Source organism: Lepidochelys kempii, chromosome 1, assembly GCF_965140285.1.
Source record: "Lepidochelys kempii isolate rLepKem1 chromosome 1, rLepKem1.hap1, whole genome shotgun sequence".
Lineage (NCBI taxonomy): Eukaryota > Metazoa > Chordata > Testudines > Cheloniidae > Lepidochelys > Lepidochelys kempii.
Genome location: NC_136380.1, coordinates 268,447,546 through 268,474,960, shown reverse-complemented (window position 1 = coordinate 268,474,960; position 27,415 = coordinate 268,447,546). Strand labels below are relative to the sequence as shown.

The 27,415-nt window shown below is 39.3% G+C and overlaps 1 long non-coding RNA gene across 4 annotated transcripts in view; it reads left to right on the top strand.

The window, feature by feature from the left end:
• LOC140904999 (uncharacterized) overlaps window positions 1-27,415 on the top strand; it is a 238,895-nt gene that overhangs the window by 51,438 nt on the left and 160,042 nt on the right. For 2 of the 4 annotated variants that reach the window (XR_012156701.2, XR_012156700.2), the window contains exons 2-4: window positions 7,815-7,863; window positions 9,414-9,525; window positions 25,490-25,553. This is a non-coding gene — a long non-coding RNA (uncharacterized LOC140904999). The remainder of the gene's footprint in view (window positions 1-7,814; window positions 7,864-9,413; window positions 9,526-25,489; window positions 25,554-27,415) is intronic. The other 2 variants (XR_012156702.2, XR_012156699.2) reach the window with 1 other exon arrangement.

The window sequence follows — 27,415 nt, the reverse complement described above, 5'->3', positions numbered from 1 at the left end:
GGACCACAGTGTGGGAGGCAGGGGCTCCTGGGAGGGGACGGTAGGAGGGCTCCTTCAAGGGTTGAGGCTCCTGGAAAGGAGTAGAATAGGGGCTTACGGGCCAGGTGAGTCAGCCTGGTAACAGTGGTGGGGTGCCTGAGAGAGAAAAGGGAGAGTCAGGTGGGTTGACAGGTGGCACTTGAGAAGGGAAGAGGTGGGTCTGGGTGGGGTGGAGTTGCTTGAGAAGGAAAGAAGAAGGTCAGGCCTGAGGTGGAGGAAGGTCCATAGCTGTTTTTTATGCATCTTGGAAGTGGCAACCCTAATAGAATACTTGATGCCTTTTTTCTTCTTTTCAAAAAACAAGAGGCTGTTTTAAACATTCTCTGATAGAAGTGCTATAAGTAGCTTGTGAATTATAAAGTCGAAAATGAGATGTTGACTCCAGTGGACTAAGGTATCGCATCAGAAATAATCTTAATAGCAGTATAAAAATGTGATAGGCTGCAGCGAGAGACACTGTCACACAAAGGCAGGAATGTATATCTGTTTCCTGTTCTAGATCCAAATATTAGATGCTGGTGCAATGTAAAATGGCACTTACATTGTAGATCTCATTTTAAAAAGACAGACTTCACCTGTCTATGTGGACAGCTGCATATGCAGGTGATAAATATAATGCTCCTATTGAAAATGCGTTTAGCTGTGATAGGCTAATTGGTTTTGTAATGTAAAGTTTTTAAAAATAACCAGTGATACAAAGAGAAGCAGAGCACCTGATCCGTAGATGATGTGAAGAAACAAACTGGAGTTCACTTTTTTAGAAAAAGTAGAAAGTTTATTTAAAAAATTGTGAGTAAGCATATTGCATTCTGGAGCTGGCATTATTATTTATGTATGTTCCAGCAACATGAACAATGTGAGAGATACTGCCCAGGCATAACAAGACAGTCTTGTTGCATTGATTCCATTAATATAAGTAATTTTTGCTTTGTTTCTTGTGCAAGTGATGCATATAATTAGGGGGTCTTTTTTTATAGTTTAAATCATAAGAGACACGGCATGTGCAACCTTTTAATCTCTGTAAGACAACAGAGCAAGTTAAGATGAACTGACTTTTTCCCTAAAGATGAATTGTCAGAAAATTACATGTATACACCTTTAGCCTCCTTACCATCTCACACAGTTACAAATAGGGTGTGTATATGAAGTGAACTAGGTGCTGGTGAAAGTTGTTGGCTTGGCACCTCCTGGAGGCAACGGTAGTGCTTCCTTGAATTGGCCTTTACCTGGTTTTCAGTTATTTTTAATATGTAACTTGTTTGTTTACTGCAAACATATTTGTTAATTACACTATTCTGTGTGCTGATACATTTGGACAGGACATGAGAAGACACGTTGGGGTCTGCTTCTATATAGTTACACTGCAAGCATTTAGACTACCATATTGCTTTCGTAGAATCACAGAATCGCAGGACTGGAAGGGACTTAGAGGCTTTAAATTTCTTTCAGATTTACATATAAATACTAAATAAATGCATCTGATGAAGTGAGCTGTAGCTCACGAAAGCTTATGCTCTAATAAATTGGTTAGTCTCTAAGGTGCCACAAGTACTCCTTTTCTTTTTGCGAATACAGACTAACACGGCTGTTACTCTGAAACATATAAATACTATGTGATTAGTTGCTCCTTTATTTTTGACAGTCTCAATTTTGAAAAAAAGTTATAAAATTTAATAGTATGTATAAATTGCAGCTCTCTAATTCAAAATGGATAAATTATTCACTGGAGAAAGTACAGCTTTTTATTTTAAATTTGCTCTGTGGCTGCAACAATATGGGACTATCTTTGGGACAGTTATGAATCTAGCTCATTTTGTATACTTGGGTATATGTCTATTGCAACTGTGTTGTGTACAGACAATATAGTTATCATGGCAAGTACCAAAATATATTAAAATCCATCAATCTTATGAATCCAAGTTTAATTCCTTCTCCTATGACTGCAAAAGGTCAGAATTGCTACCTCTAATATAAAATACATTTTAAAGTAGTTTAAAAATAGTGATTTCTGTTATTTAAAAAGAGATTTGAAAATGACCTAATCACATCAGAAAAGGTACCAATAAAGTTGATATCAATCCTGCATTGGCAGGGTGATGGATTAGGTACCTAACAGTGGTGTCCTACTGCTAATTCTCATGATATAGTATTAGCATTTCTATTTGGGCATTTGTACCCTGAGTCAGCAAAATACAAAAGTGTATACTTAAACTTAAGCATGTACTTGAGTCATTCCCGGTTCTTCAAGCCACAAACTTGAAGCATATAAAGTCAATGGGAATTAAGCACATGCTTAAAATTAAATACTTAGCTGAATGAGGATGCAGAAAAGCAGTTTTTAGTATGTTGGAAGCTACCTATTTGTTTTGGAATTATTACTATGAGATGTAATTTTTAAGAGCCCCAGGAAGCCATGTCTAACTCTTTCTTTTTCAGTGTGAACTGGGTGCCTAAATCCATAGGTATCTTTGAAAATTCTTACCACCATCAATAGAAGAGGTTCTAGACTCACCTCAAGAGAGCACTGCAGTTAGTCCTTAGAGCAGTAGTTTCCAACCTTTTTAAGCATAAGATCATTTTTTGAATATAAGTGCAACCTAGAATCTACCCTGCCCCTTCCCTGAGGCTCCACTCTGCTTGCTCAATCCCCCCACTCTCCATCACTCACTCTCCCACCACCCTCACTCACTTTCACCGGGCTGGGGCAGGAGGTTGGGGTGTGGGCTCTGGGTTAGGGCTGCGGGGTTTGAAGTGTGGGAGGGGGCTCCAGGCTGAGCCTGGGGCAGGGGGTTGGGGTGTAGGAGGGGGTGAGGGGTGCAGGAAGGGGTGAGGGAGTTTGGGTGCAGGAGGGGGCTCAGGGATGGGGCAGGGGTTTGGGGTGCAGGAGGGGGTGAGGGGTGCAGGAAGGGGTGAGGGAGTTTGGGTGCAGGAGGGGGCTCAGGGATGGGGCAGGGGTTTGGGGTGCAGGAGGTGGTTTGGGGTGCTAACTCTGGGAGGGGGCCCAGGGCTAGGGTAGGGGGTTGGCGTGTAGGAGGGGTGCAGGCTCCTGCTGGGCAGCATTTACCTTGGGGCAGCGGGGCTAAGACAGACGCCCTGCCGGCCCTGGCTCCCGCTGCTCCCAGAAGCTGCCGACACGTCCCTGCGGCCCCTGGGGGGAGGGGCAGGTGGCTCCATGCACTGCCCCTCCCTGCGGGCACTCCCCCGCACTTTCCTTTGGTCGCAGTTCCTTGTTCCCGGCCAATGGGAGCTGTGGGGGCAGTGCCTGCAGACAGGAGCAGCACACGGAAACCATCTGTCCCCTGCTATGCAGGGATGTGCCGACTGCTTCCGGGACCAGCGCAGGGCCAGAGCAGGCAGGGAGCCTGCCTTAGCCTCACTGCACTGCTGGACTTTTAGCGGCTGGAGACCGCAAGCGGCTGGCAGAGGCTCCACGATCAACCAGTCGATGACTACTGGTTTAATGACTATCAGTCCTGAATTCAGTGGACTGCTTTGTAGCTTCAGCTACCGATAGTTGCTGTAGTTACCCAAAGCTTAAATGCATAACATTAACTGAAGCCTAAATGCATCGCAAAACATGCGTCACCGCCACAAAATGAGGAAACAAGAATTAGTAGATCATGAAGCCCAAATGGATGTGATTCATTCCTTTAATAATGCTTTTTGCACTGTCAGCTTCCTGATGTAACCAATTTTCAGTACTTATGGGAACTCCAGTTTGGGACAGCCCAGAGTTAAACTTGCACCGGTAAGGAGGGACAACTGAGAAAAGTATGTTAAGAGCTGTAAGGGCCTGATCCGAAGCTCCTGATTATCAAATCACAAACTCCATTAACTTCAATAGGCTTTGGATCGGGCCCAAAAGAGAGGAGGACAACCATGCAGCAGCATCAAGCTGCATTTCATAGCCACAGATTATTCTTTAGAGCTAGCAATTGCTGAGAACTTTGATTGCCTGTGCTCAGTAAGACTTCAAGGGTGCCGCCATCACCATAGCTGTGGAGATGGTTGCTTCTTTGAACAGGAAGTAGGGAAGGTCTTACGTTGAAGATCAGGACTCCTTGCACCTCCCACTCCAAATATTTTTAGACATAACTTGCATCCATATGTGAAGCCTCCCAAAAGTCTACTAACTCCCTTGTTAAGAACTGCTGATTAAAAGTTGGCCAAAGGGCATATAAAAATACAAAATAATAGATATTGAGAACATAGTTTTTGTTCTTGGTGATCTTTAGGGGTTGTATTTTCAAGAATACCCTCAAATTTACATGGGTGATATTGAATCCACAATCTTTAGCACCTGTGAAAGACAGAATGTGTATGTACAGTGGCATATGAGTGCACCAGTTGGTTTATAAATCCTACTATAAGCCAGTTTTGCACACCCATTCTACCTTTTGTCAGCACAAACGACTGTCTCATTATGTGGTTTTAGCTGTGTTATGCAATATATCATCACTGATAATTCACTAAGGAAAGGAGCAGTTTGCTTGGGTAATATTATTAGAAAATGTGCTGTCAGGTAAGAATAGTTCTGGACTGCATTCTTCATCTATAGTTTTGCTAGTGCTGAAGCATTCCCAAGTTTTTTTTTCTTTTTTCTTTTAGCACTAAAAACTGGTGATGTGAATATCTAAAATGTCACTTTTATATATAGCAAGTGAGAAACTATTAGTGCGGTTTAAATTAATCTTATAACCAAGTTGGATGACAAGAAGTTTATAAATGTTATGTCTCCTGAGGTGTTCAGCTAATAATTTTAAGCAGAATAAGCATTCTAATAATGGTATCCTTAGAAATGCAAATGTAAGTGTAGAGTAAGTGGTTAACCTCTCCAAAATAATAAGTTTGGAGAAGCGAGACTAATTTGTTTTATGCATCTTTTTGTTCTAAAGTTCAGAGCTAGTCCTCTTACCGTTAATTACACTGCACTGTGATTTCAATACAATTTGCAACTGTCTGATATCTAAGCTTGCTGTCTGACAAATGCACTTTGTATTACATGTGGACTTAAAAGTAGACTGTAGTCAGGGCTAGTAAATTAGCATGATAATGAATGGCTGCCACTGGATACCTTCTACTCTTACTTCTAAACTTGTTATATGTCACATAGCAGTTTCATGAAGCTTGATAGGAGCACTGGTAATGGGCAGTAGCTTTCTTATGTGCTGTTCACTGACTGTCTTCCCAGCAAACCACATCTTGGTTTTCTTCTAACATAGGTCCTAACTGAACTAGTGAAATAAGATTAAACTGGTGATTTTTTTACTATGTGTAGCAGTAGTTCTGTAAAGCAACACTTTGCACAGGTTGTTTAGGGTTTATCTATTTATTGTAAATTTTAGCTAGCAGTATGAAAATTGGACTGGGCTTTGTGTGCAGTAGATTGTAATGCATAACTTTTATACAATGTTGCAACATCTTTTTACACTCTTAAGGCCAGACTAAGAAAACTGGTGCAACAGATAGATTCACATAAGGGCAGGTAGTGCTACTTCTATTACCTTCCACGGGAGTTTGTACTATGGGGACGAGGCTGAGTGGCTGCTGATGTATGTGGTTTGTTTTGTTTGTTTGTTTTTTTTAGGAGCTCAGTAGGACCTGAAGTCAGCAAATAATTTAAGCACATGCTTAAGTTTATCTCTGTTCAGCAAAACGCTTAAGGATGTACATGAAGTCAGTGGGACAAGTATATCTTTAAAGCTAAATATTTGCTTAAGTGGTTTGTGGAATAGCAGTGCATTGCTGCATTGGGGCTTGGGTGCTGAAGTGGCACACTTCTGGCTACCCTAGCCATGCTCCCTTTTAGCCTAGCTTTACCCTCATTTTGGGCCATACGAAAGAAAGCTTATGCATCACAAATTCAACCAACTCCCCAAATAACTGAGATTGAAGCACTTTGTGTGGCTGTAACTTCATATTCCAAAGGTTTATCTGTGAGAATTCATAGAGGACTGGTGAGGTCCCAGAGGTTTGGAGGAGGGCAACTATAATACTCATTTTTTTCAAAAGGGGAACAAGGAGGACTCAGGGAATTAGACCATTCATCTTAACTTAAATACCTAGAAAGATACTGGAACAAAATATTAAATAATCAGTTTGTGAGCACCTAGATGATGATAGGGTGATAAAGAATAGCCAACCTGGATTTATCAAGAACAAATCATGCCAAACTGACCTAACTTCCTTCTGTGAGAGGGTTTGAGTGGATGCAGGGGAAGCAGCAGACATGATATTTCTTGATTTTTAGTAAGGCTTTGATGTAGTTCAATGTGACATTCTCATAAGCATAGGGAAGTGTGATCTAGATGAAATTACTAGAAAGTGAGTGCACAATGGATTGAAAAACCACACTCAAAGAATGGTTAATGGTTCACTGTCCTATCTAGAGCGGTCCCACAGGGAGTCTGTCTTGGGTCCAATACTAATCAATATTTTTAATGACTTGGATTATGGAGTGGAAAGTATGTTTATAAAATTTGCAGATGACAAGCTGTGAGGGGATGAAATCACTTTGAAGGACAGGATTAGTATTCAAAATGGCCTTGACAAATTGGAGAACTGATCTGAAATCAACAAGATGAAATTCAGTAAAGACAAGGGCAAAGTTCTACACTTAAGAAGGAAAAATCAAATGCACTCCTATAAAATGGGGGGAAATGGTTAGGTAGTAGTACTGCTGGAAAGGATATGGGGGCTATAATGTATCATAAATTGAATATGAGCCAACAATGTGACTCAGTTGTGAAAAAGGCCAATATTCTTGGGGGTTTAAACAGGAGTGTCATATGTAAGACACGCGGGTTAATTGTTTCACTCTACTTGACACTGATGCGGCCTCAGCTGGAGTATGGTGTCCAGTTTTGGGCACCACACTTGAAGAAAGATATGGACAAATTGGACATAGTCCAGAGAAGAACAACAAAAATGACAAAAGGTTTAGAAAGCATGACCGTGAGGGAGTTTTGAGGAAAAAAATGAGGAGGAGCTGATAAGTCTTCAAATATGTTAAGGGCTGTTATAAAGAGGACAGTGAACAATTATTTTCCATGTCCACCATCGTAGGACAAGAAGTAATGAGCTCAATCCGCATCAAGGGAGATTTAGGTTAGGTATTAATGTTCTAACTATATGTTAGAAAAATGTTCTTACTATAAGGATGGTTAAATACTGGAGTAATTTACTGGTAGAGGTTGTGGAATCTCATTGTTGCGGGTTCTTAAGAAATGGCTAGACAAACATTTTTCAGGGACATTTTAGATATATTTAATACTTCAGCAGCTTGAGGGGATGGACTAGAGGACTTTTAAAGGTCCCTTCCAGACCTACATTTCTATGATTCTATTATCCACTTACCCATCTGAATACACAGTGGCACTAGAAGGCTTTTTTGTAGTGGGGGTGCTGAAAACCAGCAAAACTATCCCCATACTTTTTACCTCATGGCCCCCACCAGAGCTGAGGCCAGAAGTAGCGCCCCCCCCTCCCGAGCTGATATTATTTATTTTGCTCTGACTACACTGTGAAATATTTTCCTCCTACTGATTATAGTAGTAAGCTTTATTTTTTCCATTTGTTTATTACCATAGTATTAGGTTGCTTATGAAGAAGAAATTAGCTATGTTCTAAGTGCAGTCTGTTTGTAGCTGCTTTCTTCAGTTTGTTGATAGAATTGTTTGTGGCTATTTCTGATTATAATTTGCAAAATTTGAGAGATGAAGGTGAAATGTTTTCATGAAATTGATTTTTGAAGATCTGTATTTTGATTTTAATAGATTGCCAGGCTTCCATTTTGCTGGTGCATCTTAAGAGCAGACAACCCTGGTAATTATATTCAGCGTCTTGGTTTACTTATTCTGTCTGTTATATTTTTGTCTGCATTCCTCCCCCTTCTAAAGGGGGAGATAAATTAGTGTAAATTTGAAGGGAGTGAAAAAAACAAATTTTCATATAAACTGTCACTGTTCAAATATTATATGCTTACATGTAATGCAGGGGCCACCCACATCTAATATTACAAGGACAGATTGTAGTATAAATCCTAGACAGAAGGAGTTTATGTATGTTTCTCATGTACCATTCAGTCTTTGACTTATTAGAACTTTAAGCATGAGGTAAGAGTGATTGAAACAATTTTGAATTTGAGATGCTGTTCATTGTGTAAATTTTGGAATTTGCAATTTTAAAGCAATTGGTTTGTAAATCAAGAAAACATATAATCCTAAAAAAGCCACCATAGCAATTCCTGACCTTTTAAAATCAGGAGGCATAATCAATCCGCTGGTTCTCTGCTTTAATGCACACTGGCAGCTAAAGTTTAAATGCCTAATAGTGTTTCTTCTCTCACATGTGTGGGTCTGAGGGACATTTATTGTAAAAGTTAAGCAGAGTGACAGCTTGCTTTGGCTGATGTGTAGAGTTCTTGCTGCTTTACTTCCTTCCATAATAAGTAGTTAATAGAAAATTCACTGACCTGAAGTATAGATTTAATTTATCACGTATATCAGGTTGATTTAACAGGAATGGAATGCAATGGAACAATAGGGTTTTTGTTTGGTTGAGGTATTTTTTTTTTGGCCTGTTGGTAATCTTCAGACATTTTGTCAGTGAAGAAAATCATTCAACACTCAGTAAAACCTTTGTGACTTTGAAAAATTGGGCTGTATTTGTAAAGGTCAATATAGACTATCTGAGCAAAGTAGAATTAGGAGATGTTTGTTATTTTCAAAGGATTACTTCTGTAGTACAGTCAACTTGTAGGACTACTGTTGAAAAATGCGTATGTTTAATGTCTGTGGCTATAATTAGTAAAACAAGGATAACTAAAAACTTTCAGCAGATTCATCTTATACCTCCCCTTTTGAAAATGTGAATACTTTTCCAAGAGCTTAACTATCAAGGATGATTTTTTTTTTTTTAGGGTTTTCAGCCCTTATTTAAAAAGTTCCTAATCCATAGCCTTCAAAAAACAAGATAATCATATGGGAAATAAGATACCGAAAGAGAAAATCAGTCTGGGAGGAGTACCATTTCAATAAATAAAACTAAACAAAGCTAGGATTTCTGAAGTTTTTAGTCATTTAAAAAAAGTATACGTTTTCCAATCTGTAATACATTATTTTCAACCCTGCTGTCTTGGTTCATCAGCTATTCAAAATCATTCTTTTGTATCTTGTATCACTCTTAATTAAAGAAGGAAGTTAACACTAATTATACATTTTTGTTGCTTAATTAATGTAAGCTGTCGGTGTATTTATTTTTAGCATGTCAACATTGTAGTTGGTGTCCATATAACATTAAAATGTTAAAATGAAAAAAAAAATGAGCATGTTAGAAATAAGAAAGTGGTTTTTTTCATTGTTTTTTTTTTTAAGGACACAAGAAGGTTTGGAATGTGTCTCAAAAAGAGAATGGAACAGCTAAGCTTGAGAAGAAAGTTGATGCTGAGGTTTTATGGTTGAAGCTTGAGTTACCTGGAAAGTCAAAGTAAGGGAGAAGTTTGGACCATATACGTAATGTTTACATTGTGCTTGGAGCAGGGTGAAAACCCTAGCTTTCGGGGGAAAGCAGCATGAAGGATAAAATGAAGTAATTTTGGTGTGTTCTCCATAATTATTACCACAGTTAAGTTGAGGATAATATGTACCATGCACACTCCTGTTTCCCATGTCATCCTCAGCAAAAAGTTCAAAATTAATAATTGAACTGGGTTCCTTAGCTGAATATCTGTAAGATAGACGTAGAAAGGGAGACTTTTTCAAAAGTGCAGATGTTAGGGCATCCAACTGCAATTGACTTTCACTGGACATCCAACACCTCTGTGTCATTGAAAAATGCAGAGATCAAGGAAGAACGAGGCACGTCTTGGGGCCCTATTTTACCCCGGGGTGTTCGCTACTTCCCACCACCAACACAGATGTAATGAGGTTAAGTGGTGTCTGTATAAAATAAGTAAGAACTATTAATTATTCCTCAAGAAAGACTTTTAATGATTTTCGACTATAATAACAGCATAAACAGAACAAGAAAAGGAAAACCAAAGACCAACACCGAATAAGAATAAATACAAAAGACAGATTATACTGAAGACAAGCGCAAGTACAAGTAATATTGTGGACCATTTGCGAGTTCCTGAACAGTGACTCTACATATGTTGGTCCTGGCAGGTTATAATAAAAGCCCCAAAGACAAGCACAGGTAAAAATATTGTTCACCAGCCCTATATTCCTGGTGTTTTTAAAGGCAACATAAAGCTGATGAACGACCGTGCTACATGCATTTGCTAGGACTATGTAAAAGACAAGCAATAACACATGCAAAGCTATTATGTGTCAGCCATCTACTATTGATTTTACACTATGGTATCAATACGACTATGATCAATTCGGCTCGAGCGACCAGACTTCTTTACTCCATAGACTTACCCTGCATTCGTCCGAAAAATACGTTACCCTTCAGTCGGCCGTTTTCTGCACTGGCCAGATACAGACAGTCGAGAAGTGCATGTCCCTTCGGTTCAGAGGGTGTTTGTCAGGTACGACCGACCCCGCCCCCCCACGCACACACCCCAGCCCCGTGCCTTTGTCCTTTTTATCTGGTCTGATGGCAGTGTTTTAGAACAGACCAACCATTCAGGGTGAGCCACATGGCTTATGTGGCTGCCCTAATTGTATAATTGATGCATATTTAATTTTTAGGCCTATTTATTTTCTGTAGCCAAGTAGATTTTGAATATGGGTAGTTTTGGATTGATAAGTACATAGGAGTCAGCATAAATTGCGATCTCGTTGCCTCGTTTCCTGACCACAAGTCACAAGCGTAAGCTTTATTTTTGCAAGGCTTGCATTTTGCAAAATATGGAAGTTTGAGGCCTTACATTTGTAATACTTCTGTTTCATTCAAGCTTGACAAGACAGTTGTTCAGTTTATTCACAGCTAGTATTTGTTTGAGTAAGTAGTAATCTGTCATCTATTGTGTATAACAATCTGTAAGATACGTTATTAGTGTTTGCTAAACAGATAAGAACTTTTGAATAAGTTGAGAAATTGAATTGTGCAAAATTTGCTCTACTTGGATTGTTACAACACTGATTGACACTCACCAGATTTCTATACTTGGATCCAACCACTGGATCCCATTTGCTGTTGGGCTGGGTGGGGTCTAGGCACTGTCTCTGAGCCTCTTCTACGTACAGTTTTAGGATGTAGAGCCTCTCTCTAGCACCCCTACTTGAGAGATGGGGACTCTGCAGTCCAACTGTCTAGACCCTGAAACTTGTGCCAGCTCATCCAAACCTCCCAAAGTTCCACCAAAGCCATAGACCCTCTGAATGACTGTTTTCCCCTTCAGGGGCCTTGTGACAATGAAAGAGAGGGACATACAGATTTTGCAACAGAATCTCTAAACCAATCACATTTGTCACATGGACAAAGTGCAAGATATATCAAGAACTATGGAAAAAACAAACCCTTCATGCAAAACCCTGCCTCAATTTCCTCACCACACCAAGAGACCTTTGGGTGTTGGTCAGTGTCCTTTGGTCAGGACCCTCTTCTCTTCCTCCTCCTTCTGCCCAGTCTTGCTTTCATCTACTTCTGGTTTCTTCTCCCTCCAAAATGGAGGGTGAGAGAGCCTTCCTTTTATAAGGTTCAAATCTTCTTTTCCTGACCCTCCCCTCCAAATCAGGTGGTTTCAAGTCTCTTATAAGGTGCTCTGCAGCTTTGTTATAAGCTCACCTGCTTGATCTGGTTCCTCTGGTATCAGCTAGTTTATTGTCCTAAGGTGCTTCCATTTGAATGGAAGACCCTCCAGGTTATTGACTCTTGATTGCTCTGCACTGTTAGTTCTTTGCTAACACCTCTTGGAATCCCAGTCCAAGATGAAGGTAAAAAGACAATAATGAAAATGCAGAGTAGCTTACACTCAAAATGGTGTTCACAATGCTGTTTTTCCTCCAAAAACTAAACTGTTATAAACAAAAATATCTTGAAGATATTTTTAGCAATAAAATGACCATTACAGGGTTTGATAGTACATGAATTGTTTCTCTGACTTCCTTTTATTTGTTACTATAAGCTTCGGTGTTCTTGATTATAATTCTGTAAGACAGCACTAGGAGATGACCTGTCTTCCCAATGCTTGATATAAATCAACATTGATACAAACTGAGTTCGGTTGCAGTGAGCTTAAATGGTAAAATGCTGGATACATAAGGCAACCTGCTGTCTGATACCAGAAAGTTTTAACATTGACATTCTCCTATTTAAATCCAATCAGCACTACACCATTACTGGATGGCAAAAGGCTGCTGTTAGATTTACATAGCTCAATTTTGTACGTAAAAATATCGACTGCTAGTATTGCACCATATCAACATGCGGAAAATAATAGTACAAACTTCTCAGTCAATGGAAAAGCATCCCAATCTCACTTAAGGGAAGGCAGTGAAGTTTCTTAAGGCCTTTTAGATGGGCAGACTAGAAGCACTATTCTTTATCCTTCAGTATGTTAGGAAACTGACCAAAATTCCACCCCAGTCCAAAATTTGTCCAAGTTATAGCATGCTTAATTACCACATAGGTTTTTGAACTGGATAATATTACTGACTTCAGTTTCATCATTTTCTTGCTGTTCTCTGAAGTCTTAATATATTTAACATGTCTGGATACTTCCTGTGCTTCTGAGGTATGATGCTGGACTAGAGCAGAAGTACCTTTTTTAGAGGGTTAAAACAAAACCACAAATATTTGAAATTCTTGGTTGAGGACATGCACTTTTTACAGTACCAGTAGTGCTTTCAGGCATGGGAACATAATGATGAGCTTGAGGTAACCAAGTTTCTGAAAACAAATCCACACACACCAGACTTTACTCACACATAAAATCCCATGAGGAGGACCCATGCAGCAATAAGTGGTCCATATACATTGATGTGTTTTGCAGGATTTGGCTTATAGTTGTGAAAAGATTCTACTTTCATGTTCCTCGTGCCTGATCAGTCAACATTAGCTTTGTCTCCTTCATTCCAGCAAGTCCAGCAAAACGCTGTTCTGTTATTCACATATTTATTCACAAGAGTTCCACCTATAATACATACAAATTTAAATCCATTAATAAAACACCTGAGCATGTTTCCTTCCAATAATATTTATGTAATGAAAAGAGGTAAATGATGATTATGATGCTGTACAGTGGCTAGCGCTTCCATTTTTAGCCAGTCATCTGAAGAAGATTTTGGTGGCTTTTACTTTTCAGCCTGCTTCCTGTAACCAGTCATGTTTCTTTACCTTTGCAGATGGTTGCATAGATGAGGAGACTCAGAAAGATGCTTATGTGGAGTAGGTACGCTATCAATCATAGCGGACCCTGTGGGCCCTCCCAGCCTCTCTTCATCACGCAACAGAGATGTCTGCCATGACCTCTCTCCAGGATAAGCCTTAGAGTAGAGCCCTGGCCTGGCAGTGGATACAACCAGGAGGCTGAGGCCCACTAATGTGGAAACAAAATAAGGGTCAGGGAAGGCTGGGAACTTCAACCCTATCCACCGTTTGAAATTTTGCAGCTCTTGGAGAGGGGGCCTCATTCTTCTCCCTCCACATCCACAAGACAGAGTTAAGGTAGGGCAGACAGGAAACATCTTATGAGGAGAGGCTGAGGGAACTGGGATTGTTTAGTCTGCGGAAGAGAAGAATGAGGGGGGATTTGATAGCTGCTTTCAACTACCTGAAAGAGGGTTCCAAAGAGGATGGATCTAGACTGTTCTCAGTGGTAGCAGATGACAGAACGAGGAGTAATGGTCTCAAGTTGCAGTGGGGGAGGTTTAGGTTGGATATTAGGAAAATTTTTTTCACTAGGAGGGTGGTGAAACACTGGAATGCGTTACCTAGGGAGGTGGTGGAATCTCCTTCCTTAGAAGTTTTTAAGGTCAGGCTTGACAAAGCCCTTGTTGGGATGATTTAGTTGGGGATTGGTCCTGCTTTGAGCAGGGGATTGGACTAGATGACCTCCTGAGGTCCCTTCCAACCCTTATATTCTATGATTCTATGATCTCAGACAGCGGTTGGGACTGACTGTGTGCTTCACAAGCTACGTCCCCTCTCCCCATTATGGTTGTCAATATGGGGTAAGAGGACTGATCTGAAGGTCTTGCTGGTAGGCTCAAAGTCTTTCTAGATTTTAAAAAAAAGCTCCCTGGACCTTAATCCTGTGGGGTCTGAAAAGATTTGGGTTTGTGCCGGGCAAACTCCTGTGGAGCACTTCGAGGCATCAAAGGAGTCAGTGTCATTTATTGTAATCCTCTCTGAGTTGGACAAGCAAGGTCTTCTCCATCAAGAAAGAGTATTTTAAGCTCACTCAGAATCTTGATGTAGGCCTCCCAAATCACTGAGTTAATCAGAGCCCTGGGATAAACTGATACCATCCTTGCCTTACTGAAGCCTGTGCCTTTCAGTGCAATTTAATTTATTTAATTGGACACTAATTCTTTATTTTAAAAAAAGTTATTTAGCTAAGAAAGGAGATGCTTTATAGAGGGCTTGGCAGAGAAATTCAAAATTCTGGAGGGTAGGATAAAAATTTGCTAGTTCCTTCTTTTTCTCCTACCATACACTGAGTAGTTTATAGACTGATGAAAAGAGGAATCTTCGATTTTTGGGACCACCTGCAATTGGCATTTCTACGAGGGACTCAACTGTATTGACTCCCATCCAGGAAATCCTACCTTGTGCACAGTTCTTGTTTTAAGTTAAGGTTTGGAATTTCAGTCCTGACATGGAGGTTAGTGGGTACCAGTTAACCATTCCAGTCAAAGCAGAGAAGTATTGCCTCTTATTTGTTCTAAATTTAATGGCCATTAACTTAGTGTATTACAGGAAAAGGTAAAAAGAAGGAACGGAGTTTCTCATTCAACTTCTGTATAAAGCATCTTCTTTCCTGGCTAAGTTTCAGAGTAACAGCCGTGTTAGTCTGTATTCGCAAAAAGAAAAGGAGTACTTGTGGCACCTTAGAGACTAACCAATTTATTAGAGCATAAGCTTTCGTGAGCTACAGCTCACTTCCTCACGAAAGCTTATGCTCTAATAAATTGGTTAGTCTCTAAGGTGCCACAAGTACTCCTTTTCTTCCTGGCTAAGTAACATCATTTCATTTGTTAAAAATGAAGAGTGAAAGAGATATTTGCACATACTTTCACAATCAGTGAGTTGGTATAAATTCTACAATATATTTTTGTACAGAAGTGGATTTTATTGTTGAAGTTGTAAAAGTTATTTAATCAGTGAAAGGCTAAGGTTGTTCAAGTTTTTAAGAGTCCAATGGGACTGATAGCTACATATACAATATATACAAATGTATAAATGAACTTTGAATTATAGAAACTTTGTATAGAATTTCGATGAGAATGTGAAGATGAGGAATTTGAGCATGACAGCTTCTGAGATGATATGGGAAAGAACTTATTGACATTAAGTGGAGAGATATGGAACTAAAGGAACTGTTTTAAATGTCTGAGGGACAGTTTTAAAGAAACTTCATGAATAGAGAGATTTGCCAGTTCTTTGTAGGAAACTTTGGATTGGATTGTCTGTGCTTTTGTTTGACTATAGAAACTTTGATTTACAAAAGCTTTACTTATGGGTAAGACAGCAGTTTGGGTGTGTGGGAGGGGGCTAGGGGCAAGGGGTTGGGAGATGAAGAGGGGTGCTTACCTCAGGGTGGAAGGCTCCTTGGCTCCCACTGGCATGGCTCTGCAGCTCCTAGGCAGAGGGGCCAGGGCACTATATGTGCTGCCTGCACCTGCAGGCCCTGCCCCCGCAGCTCCCATTGGCTGCAGTTCCCAGCCAGTGGGAGCTGTGCAGCCTGCGCTTGTGGCAGGAGCAGTGTACAGAGCCCCCTAGCCCCTCCGCTGCCTAGGAGCTGCAGGGACATGTGGCAGAGCTGGGTAGGGAGCCTGTGAGCCCCACCATTTCCCTCCTCCCCCAGCATCAGCGGGGGTCCCGGGTCGCTACCTCTTCGAGAGCACTCTCGCCCCCCCGCCCAAATTTTAGTTAGGGATATATAGTAAAAGTCGTGGGCCGTGAATTTTTGTTTACTGCCCTTGACCTGTCCATGACTTTTACTAAAAATACCCATGAGTAAAACATAACCTTACTTATGGGGATACCTAGGTCTTTTGGTGAGACCTCTTAAAAATTAGGGATTTTGGATGTGGCTGTAGTACACTGGAGTTCATTCTGTATTAATAAAAGAGAATAGTCCTTTATATTCTGAGTCTCATTCCACTTCTATTTGAATGCTCTATTTCTCCTTCTCATTGGCCTTCATGCCAGCCAGTTAGGCAGCAAACATGAATGACATTTAAAGCAAACATGGAACTTATTACAGACTTTTAGAAATTCTCCACACTAACTACAGGGTTGAAAGTAGCAAGTGTCATTTGAAGCAAGAATATCATGTAGGATCAGGACTTAAAAAGGACTTTGGGCAGTGAGGAAGTTGAGGGAGCTGCTTAAGAACTGGATGTGGTTCATCATGAGGTACCGTAAATATAAGGAGTCCTACTTCTGTTTTTCTTCAGGCTGTTTGAGCCAAGCAATAGGACTTGCATCCCACTTCTCTTGCACCTGATGTGCATTTGATAAGCATTTCAAGAGTTGAAGAATGCAGCAACGATTAGAAAAATAGAACTGCCTTCCTTGACCGAGAAATTCTTGTTTCAGATTTGTTATATGTGGGTTTCTCTTGCTTCTTTTTAGTTATGCTTTACTGGTTTCAGATTTGTACTCTTCTAGCTAAATGTCCTTTTTAGTGTGTTGTTAAAGCCTGTGTTGTGGAGAACTCACGACCCTGTATTCAATGGCATTTCTCATGAATCTTCTATTCCAATATGGCTTCTATTCCTAGATTCTGGTCTTCCTGAACAAAACACAGTATAAAGGGAGCTAATATTTGAAGTGCTTCCCAGGAATCCTTCGGGTGGAGAAAGGGAAAATTAATACCACTTTCTTGATACAAATGTATAGGTTTCCCTAAACTGTCTTTATAGATTGACAGGTTTAAGGCTAGAAAGGAACTATCATGTTCATTTAGTTTCACCACCACCATCGATGTTCGTTTTGTGCTCGTCACTGAACAAATAACTTGTTTATTAGTAAAGCACATTTTTCTGTCCTCTTTCACTGGCAAAATGCTATGTAATATAAACATCATTAGTTAATTAAACAGTGGACTGTATTTTTAAAGAGTATTTTATTTGTCATTGCCAATGTGAACTAGACACTAAATATATCCATGTTTAAATTGTGGTATTTCTCACCCTTCTGCCCACCCACCCGCAGCCTTTCTTTGTTCCCTGGATCCCATGATATGCTATTTCCCTATTTTTAAGATGTTAGTAAAGAACACCTCCAGAGGTGGTTAGCATTTATCAGCCCTCAGAATGACAGATTCTGTTTACTCTCGGAGGCAAGTCATTTTTCTGTTGAAGAAAAAGGAGGATAATCTCCACCCACAGTAATATGTGTTGAGAAACATAATACACTAGGAAAATGTACCAACTACTTGGCTGCAAATTGTCTCCTTTCTGCAAGATAGGCAATCATAACATTTTTAGACAGTCTTTTAAACAGCTTCATTACCTAACTCCTGCACATGCAAAGTTAAACTTGATGTTTGTTAAACTGGGTGAATGTTCCATCAACTATTTGAGTAACACTGCATTGGGTTAGATACAGCCTAATGCTTAAGATTTCAATCCAGTTGGTGGCTCCTGTCCAAGCCCAGTAGCAAGGACTAGGGAGAGGCTGAGCAGATAGTATAATCTTTGGTGCATAAATGTACCTGAGAAGGTCTGGCACACAGATGCTACCCTCAGCATGCGTGTTACTTTGACCTTGCTGAACAGCTGCGAGTGTGTGAAAGGGCTCAGTGGCTCTGCTTACACAACTTCCCACCTTGGGCAGCTGTAAGAGAGTTTTACTTTTCTCATTGTAAAATGAGCCCAGAACAAAATATTCTGGAGTTTCTAAAAAATTATTCTCTACTTTGTTTAATGACACATTTCCTCTTGGGTATCTTCATCTATCTCATTCAACTACTATACATTAGCTGGCTGTTTAAAAAAAAATCCTAACATCCAGCTGTATAGATGGAGCAAACGGGGTGAGAGTATATGTGTATGTGTGCAAAGCGAATTATTCATGAAGATGAGAAACCAAATTCTAATTTTAAGAACATTCTAGAATGGCTTTGGTAATATACATACTACGATCAGAGTTTGAAATTCCCCCACCATTTACTATGGAATTATTTACATATGCTATATATGTTAAACTAAAACACTTTGAGGAAATCTGCAGTTATATTAATCAAGTTGCTTAATTATGTATAATGGATTTTTTAAATTACTGCAACCTACTCAAGCGATCATATTCCTAATAAATTCTGTTCACTTTTCAGTTTTGTTGTTTCCTGTTTAGTTCAGAAGAAACTTATTAAAATAAACCACTTAATTATTTAAAAACTAAATTATTTAAAATGTAGAAAGAAAAATAAATTTCATTCCATTTTAAGGATTGAATCTGTTTAGAAAGCAGTTAGACAAATCTAATCTCTTTTTTTTAAAGACACGTTGTACCGCAGGCTACTGACATGAGAGAGTCATATCAAAGTGTTTTACTTTGAAAGATTTCCAGCATTTCTGGTGGAAGTAATTCAAATACATGGGTCTTTCTCTACCATATACAGTATATTGCCAGTATCGATAATATCATGAGCTCCTTCAAGGACAGAAAGACTCATGATAGTAGGTCTTTAAGAAGAAAAGAATGAACTGGATTGAGTCTGTTCTGTGATTCATAAGCTATTAACCTACATTGGTGGATATTGTAGTTTCTCCCCAGGGCAGTTATATGTTCTGTAGGACCCTATGTAAAATCAGATACTTAAGTTTATCCAGCCTCATCCTAACTATGATTATATTCTGCACCCATCCCACCCTTCTGTGTATTCATGATGTTCATGGTCACCTTCTGGTTGTGAGTGACATCCTCCCTCTGATTTATAATTCATATGCTCCTTTCTCTTGATTATCTTGCCAGGCTCCATGGTCTATGGTGATCACCCTACATGGATGCTAGTGACAATATCATCGCTACTAGGTGATGGAGAATAGCAGCAGCAAGTGAATAAACAATAGGAACTATTAACAAAGTAGAACAATCCAAAAGAACTTAATGAGGAGCTCAGAAGAAAGCTGAGTGAGAGAAATGAACAAGGGCTAACAGTGGAGAGCAAAACAAAGATTTATCTTTTTATGTGCCTCAGGAATACACGGTAGAGGTATCAGGCTACCACTTTCTCTCCCATCCGATTGTTCAGAATGTTTCATGCCCTCAGGCTGCATTGCTTTTCCTCAGTCTATATTAATTAGTTTGATTCCTGGTTCAGTAGAGATCAGGCAGAAATGTGCAGCTATGGAAGAATATTTTCTTTTGTCTTTTGTGGTTTTTCTTTCTTTTCCAAAAGTTATAATTTTCTTTTAAATGAACAAGCCCAGAGTCACTGCTTATTTCTTTCACAACCTCTTCTATAGAAGAAGTTCCTCAAATGCATCATATACTGAGCATTCTACAGGACTCTATCACCAGCTCACTTTGCTTGGCTTGCAAACTGGTCTAGTGCCTTTGTGAAGAAGTGTTGGTTATCTATCTGTTGGTTTCTCTAAATAGTAACCTGTGTAGCTATTGCAATGAATCTGAGCAGTAGCAGTTTGGCAGTGGGGGTTGGTGATGCATCTGCTACTGCTATACTGGCTCTCAACTGGAGGGTGAAATGGCAGCCAGCCAGGAGGAGATGGATGGATGATGGAAGACCTGGAAGGACAGCAATGGAGACAGTTGCCTGGTGACTGAGCTGGAGATTCCAGAGCTGCCTGTGTAAAGTTTGGTCTGTCTCTATTTGAGTAACAGAACTTGCATATGTAGCGTTGATAAATAAACAGATTATATCAGTTTGACTCTGTAACATCCATTTCTCTCCAACTGTGGAAATTAATGTGCTGCAATGTTCTGAAATGAACCACTTCTCAATAGAAGGGCAGCATCATGCGGAGAAGGTAGCAATTCAGGGGGCTAAAAAGCCCTTGGTTCCAACTGATTGCACCTACTTGACAAGGTGCGGGCCTGTACTACCGTAACTGAGTCACAGGAAAAAAAAAAGGAGGTAAGATGATCTCTTTTGTGTTATCCTATCTAGAGATAGACTCAAGCTAAGCAATTCAGATGAGAATTTGTTTCAGAATTCAAACTTAACAAAACTGCAGGGCTGTTTTGGATTTGGTGTTATTGTTAAGGCCCATCCACAAGGACAAGTTTGTAATAATACATCATTTTCCAAGCTTTCTAAAATGTTGACATAACTGGAACACTGAGTTGCGTCTGTTTTAATGATTTACAAAAACCCTAACGTTCAACTTCACTAATGGCATCCAAACTTTGTCATTTAATGTTCACTGAAGAATGACTTATGCTTTGATGTCTAATGGCTTTTTAAGAAGCTGAACTCCAGCTGGAATTTTGCAACTGTTGCATTTGAAGTCATAACACGCCTGAAGAATTCCAGCAGGAGTAAATCTATTTTTGAGTTGTTTTATGTATATTTTTTGGTTTGACGAATCCAAATTCTAATTCTCATTAGTGGTATATATCTATATTAATACACGATACCACCTTTATAATGCTATCCTTAAAATCAGACAATTTTCAATGTTACCCAAGTGTTTTATTTGAATCGCATAAAGGTAATTTATATTGGGAGAGATGGGTATCTGGGAGCAACGGAACTCTATATAACATACCACAGAGAGAATTAGTATTTTTATCTTAAACTTCACAGCCTAATTAACTAGAAATATTGGAATTTTTTTAGCTTATACATTCTTTTCTATTTATTTTCAGAATTGGTAGATTTTTTTCATCCTTCTTTTACTTTTAAGTTATCTATGTTTCTTTGCAAAAGTAATAAAACCTTCTTTTCTTCCAAACCTGGTTTGAATACTCAGAGCTGTCACATTAACCCGGTATTAGTATTAGATTTTAATAAAAGACAGCATAGGAAGAAGAAAGATGCTTTCTGAAAGTAGACGATAGGCGATATAATTTAGTTTTTTTGATTTTTAATATTTTTGTTTTTTCAATATACTGTAAATGATATTTGACTTTGCCACATAACTGTTACTGAAAACGCATAAATACAACAATTATGCTGAAATAATACTAAGCTTATATCACAAAATGACAAAAGTGAAGAAATTATGGCAAGAATGAGTTCACTCCAAACTTGAGAGTTCCAGGGAGCAGTAAGGAGGGGAAGGGTACTAAGAAATATGGAATTTAAAGTTAAAGTCTTACATTTTTTTTCCAATTTGTGTTCCAGTGTGATGTTTTGAAACATAATTGCAGATTTATTTTCTTTGCAGTTTTACTTTTTTTTAATTAACAATCACAGATGTTCTGTGAAAATTTTATAATTTGCTTAAGTTATATATAATGCTATGTGTAATCTACAACAACTCAGTGTGGTGATCTGTTCCCTTCTAATGGTGACTGGGACACTCAGAGAGGTTGATAAGCTGGCTAGAGCCTTGGCTAGCAGAGATGGGTCCTTTAACTCAGGCAGTAGAGGCTCATGCTTTAAAATCCAGAGGTACCAGGTTGGATCCCTCCTCCTAGAGGCAATGATAGGAAAAAACAGAGTTTGGATGATACTCTGGTACCTACATGGGCAAATTACATCTGCTTTGCTTCCTGTCTCAAGCAGATAGAGGCAACCCTTGCATTGGCTGTTAGGGCTTCCTTGAAGCAATTACTAATTACTAGGGCTGTCAAGCAATTAAAAAATTAATCATGCTGTTAATAATAGAATACCATTTATTTAAATATTTTTGGATGTTTGCTACATTTTCAAATATATTGATTTCAATTACAACACAGAATACAAAGTGTACAGAGCTCACTTTATATTTTTGATTACAAATATATGCACTGTAAAAAAATAAAAGAAATTGTATTTTTCAATTCACCTAATACAAGTACTGTAGTACAATCTCTTTATCATGAAAGTTGAACTTACAAATGTAGAATTATGTACAGAAAAAAACCTGCACTCAAAAACAAAACAATGCAAAACTTTAGAGCCTACAAGTCCACTCAGCCCTACTTCTTCTTCAGCCAATTGCTTAGACAAACAGGTTTGTTTCCATTTGCAGGAGATAATGCTGTCCACTTCTTGTTTACAGTGTCATCTGAAAGTGAGAACAGTTGTTTGCATGGCACTATTGTAGCTGGTGTCGCAAGATATTTACGTGCCAGATGTGCTAAAGATTCATATGTCCCTTCATGTTTCAACCACCGTTCCAGAGGAGATGCATCCATGCTGATGATGGGTTCTGCTTGATAACAATTAAAAGCAGTGCGGACCGATGCATGTTGATTTTCATCATCTGAGTCAGATGCCACTAGCAGAAGGTTGATCTTCTTTTTTTGGTGGTTCAGGATCTGCAGTATCCGCATCGCAGTGTTGCTCTTTTAAGACTACTGGAAGCATGCTCCACACCTGGTCCCTCTCAGATTTTACAAGGCACTTCAGATTCTTAAACCTTGGATTGAGTGCTGTAGCTATCTTTAGAAATCTTACATTAGTACCACTTTTGCATTTTATCAAATCTGCAGTGAAAGTGTTCTTAAAATGAACAATATGCCAGCTCATCATCCAAGACCGCTATAACATGAAATATATGGCAGAATGCAGGTAAAACTGAGCAGGAAACATACAGTTCTCCCCCCAAGGAGTTCAGTCACAAATTTAATTAATGCATTATTTTTTTTAACAAGCGTTACTAACATGGAAGCATGTCCCCTGGAATGGTGGCTAAAGCATGAAGGGGCATACAAATATTTAGTGTGTCTGGCACATAAATACCTTGCAATTCCAGCTACAAAAATGCCATGCAAATGCCAGTTCTTGCTTTTAGGTGCCATTGTAAATAAGAAGCGGGCAGCATTATCGCCTGTAAATGTAAACAAACTTGTTTGTCTTAGCAATTGGCTGAACAAGAAGTAGGACTTATAGGCTCTAAAGTTTTACATTGTTTTGTTTTTGTGTGCAGTTAAATAACAAAAAAAAATCTACATTTGTAAGTTGTACTTTCATGATAAATGCATTACAGTACCTGTATGAGGTGAATTGAAAAATACTATTTCTTTTATCACGTTTACTGTGCAAATATTGGTAATAAAATTAATATAAAGTGAGCAGTGTACACTTTGTATTCTGCATTGTAATTGAAATCAATATATTTGAAAATATAGGAAAACATCCAAATATTTAAATTTCAATTGGTATTCTATTGTTTAACAGTGTGATTAAAACTGCAATTAATCCTAATTAATTTTTTGAGTTAATCATGAGTTAACTGTGATTAATCGACAGCTCTACTAATTACTTATATTGCAAGACCTAAATAAGCCAATCATGCCGTTTTAAAGAACTAGAGTGGGTAATTTTATGGAAATAAGGAGGAGCTAAAATAAAATAAATGTAAACCAAGTTAGCATGGGGTCCTTATTTACAGGCTGCATTCAATACCACTTTACTTCTGGGTTCAGGTTTCCAACCTAATTCACGTTCCAACCCTGTCCACCCAACAAGTCTTTTGAACTCCAGCACAGAATGTTCCAGACCTTCAAGGTACAGTAACCAAGTCAAAACAATTTTTAAAACTCTGTACACCATACCTTATCAGATGTGCTTAGCACCCACAACTCCCATTGACATCAATGATATCTGGAGGGCCTCAGCATCTCTGAAAATAAGTCTGAGAACTTGGTAGCTATTATCAGTATATTAACCCTTCCTTTTTCTGCCAGGGTTGTTTCCAGTGGTGTATTATCGCTTAGGCCAACAAGGCCTAGGCCTAAGGTGGCAAATTTGCAGGGGTGGCAAATTTATAATAGCCATAGGCGCTGACTTTACCCGGCGCTGGTGGGTGCTCGTGCCCTCCCCCCTGGTCCCAACTCCGCCCCCCAAAATCCGTGGCCTGCCTCCTCCTGCGGGCGCTCCGCGTTTCCCCTCCTTCCTCATCCCTCCCAGGCTTGCCGCACAAAAGTGCTGGGAGGGAGGAGAAGCAGAGCGGCAGCGCGCTCAGGGGAGGAGGTGGAGCAGAGGTGAGTTGGGGGCGCGGGGAGGGCCGCAGCAAGTAACCCGGGCTGGGGGGCAGAGGAACCGCTCCCCGCCCCAGCTCACCTCCGCTCCACTGCTGCCTCCTCCCCCGAGTGCACCGCTGCTCCGCTTCTACCCCCTCCCAGGCTTGCAGCAGGAAACAGCTACCGGTGGGTTCAAACGAATTTGTACAAAGACTAAAACAAGTTCATAAGGGGCCAGGAGTGGCAAAATCATTAATCCGCCACTGGTTGTTTCCTTTATGTTTTCCAAGGAGATGATGATCTGATCTTAACTTTCATAAGGGAGAGTTTATGTACCCCTAAGTGTCATGAAGGAACATTGTGAGAAAGCTGTGACTTGAACAGCCATGTTTATGGCTCACCTATTACTGCAGTATCTAGGTGCTAACAAAACAAGTTTGTCTGAAAATCCATGGTCTCTACCTCTCCTTCATTCAGCACCATAAATATTTTTTCTATAGAGAAATGATTCCTGGACCATGCAGGAGTCTTATGTAGTTGCAGGAAGGCCAGTGGGAAAGAATGGGGGTTTGATTTCACTCTAACAGTGACAAGAGCTAATTTCATCCTGATCTCTGGTGGGGGAGTATTCTATAAATTGATACTAGTTTAATGTCATTCAGTTAAGCATTTCTCCTAAAGTCTCTTTCTTGTTACAGGTTCCTTTTCATTTTCTTAACATGCATCATACCATTTTACCTTGTTTTTGCTCCCTAGGAGACCTAATTGTTGCTATTGCCAGTAAATTCTTCTGCAAGTATAGATTGTGTGGTAGTACAGAGTAACAGCATTTATTCCAATGTTAAAGTTGCAGCTGAGTTTCCATTATAAACTGCTTTGCTCCCTCTCTTAAATCAGTCATATTGGTTAGGTGTGGAGTTAGGACACCATTTTTCTCCCAAACTTCAAGTAAATTGGATAAGGGGTTTTTGAATCATGACACCTTCAAAATAAAGGACTAGAGAGAAGCCTTTTTGATCTCTCTCTAGCAAAAGATGAGGAAGAAGAAAGATAAGTTAGCTTACTGGAAATGCCATGATGTTGTGCTCAGGACCAAAATTTATTTGATTATAATCTAATTTTGAGAGCTATGTGCTTTGGAATTTAATTTGGGATTTGGACGAGCTTACTTAGTATAGCCTGTCAAATGACCTGTGCTTGCTGCTTACTTGCTTTTTTTCTTTCTTAAAGTCTCTAACTCTTTCTATTTCAGAAAGAAATCTCAGAATATAATCCGATTGCTAAGGAACTTGTCTAAGGAAAGCAGAGGTTCCCAGGTGGGTACTCAGGGACACAGAAAAGAAGACAGTGGGAAAACACAAGTGCTTTTGTCTTTTCCAGCTGACAAAGTTCCTGTAGACAGTCCTGCTGCTCTGGGGCTCTCTCCCGATGATTGGGGTTTGTGTACACGTTACATACCTGAGTTTTGCCAGAACATTCTTTGTTACCAGAGGTGGTACGAGAAAAGAAAAGGGACACTACTTGATTTTTGGAGTCCAGATTGTTTTTAGTGCTGGCACTTCTGGGAAAACAAAACATTTTTTGTGACTTGTGGAAAATTTGATTTAGAAGTTACTGAGAGACCATAAATTGTGACTGTAAAAATGATATTGTGGAGTTTGATGTTTTAGAGTGAAACTGCCCTTTAAAATGATTTGGTGATTTTTAGTTTATTTACTTCTTTCAAAAATGAAATGCCGGGGTGGGCGGGAGTGGGGAATCCCTTAGTATCATTAATAGTTTGGACACACCTTGTTGCCTTTTGTATGGAGCTTTTGATTGGCACTTACACTTTTCTTTTTGTGGAGTGTCATCATTGTCTTGTTCTTTCTTTAAAAAAAAAGATTCTTGTGAAAAGCTAAGTCTTCTTGCAGGAAAACAAGTGTCAAATATTTCAATGCATCTTTCATTCATATTATAGATGTATTTGTTTTCAGTGGAATTTAATTGCTTAGTCCTTTGCTTGCTCTTTCCCCATCACATGTTATATGACTTTTTATTGCAGTCTTTCAGAAAAGCAGAATAAAAGAAGAAAGGTTTGTAGGTGTAATTTATCTTCCACCCCTGTGGTTAATGCCTTCTGTTAGGGTGTAAGTACTGCATGGTATCTCATGCTTGAAGCCATGAAGTGTGTTTCAAATATTTTATTATTCAGGAAAACAATATTTGAATTCATTTATATTGAAGGAAACATTAATATTTTTAACAGGTTGTACTAGTGTCAGGACAGCAAGACAGTCTCTGCTGGCTAGTTTTGTTCTGTTCTGTATCTGAACATCTACCAAATCTATGCTCTTTCAACTGCACCCAGAACCATACTATTGGAATGTCTGTCTCTGAATGAGCTATAGTGCTCTGGGGGAGTGTTAATGAAAAAACATTCTTTAACTCTTTTGCCTTCCCAAAAGTCAGTGCACATGGGTTTTGTAAGTTTAAGTTTTAAGTGTAAGTTGTAATTTAAAAGACATTGTGGTTCAAACATGCCCTTTAAAAGAAAAGGAGTACATGTGGCACCTTAGAGACTAACAAATTTATTTGAGCATAAGCTTTTGTGAGCTACAGCTCACTTCATCGGATGCATTCAGTGGGAAATACAGTGGGGAGATTTATATACATAGAGAACATGAAACAATGGGTGTTACCATACACACTGTAACGAGAGTGATCACTTCAGGTGAGCTATTACCAGCAGGAGAGCGGGGGAAAAAACCCTTTTGTAGTGATAATCAAGGTGGGCCATTTCCAGCAGTTCACAAGAACAGTGGGGTGTGTGTGTGTGTGTGTGTGGGGGGGAAATAAACAAAGGACAATAGTTTTACTTTTTGTAATGACCCATCCACTCCCAGTCTATATTCAAGCCTAAGTTAATTGTATCCAGTTTGTAAACTACTTCCAATTCAGCAGTCTCTCGTTGGAGTCTGTTTTTGAAGTTTTTTTGTTGAAGAATTGCAACTTTTAGGTCTGAAATCGAGTGACCAGAGAGATTGAAGTGTTCTCCAACTGGTTTTTGAATGTTATAGTTCTTGACATCTGATTTGTGTCCATTTATTCTTTTACACAGAGACTGTCCAGTTTGACCAGTGTACATGGCAGAGGGGCATTGCTGGCACATGATGGCATATATCACATTGGTAGATGT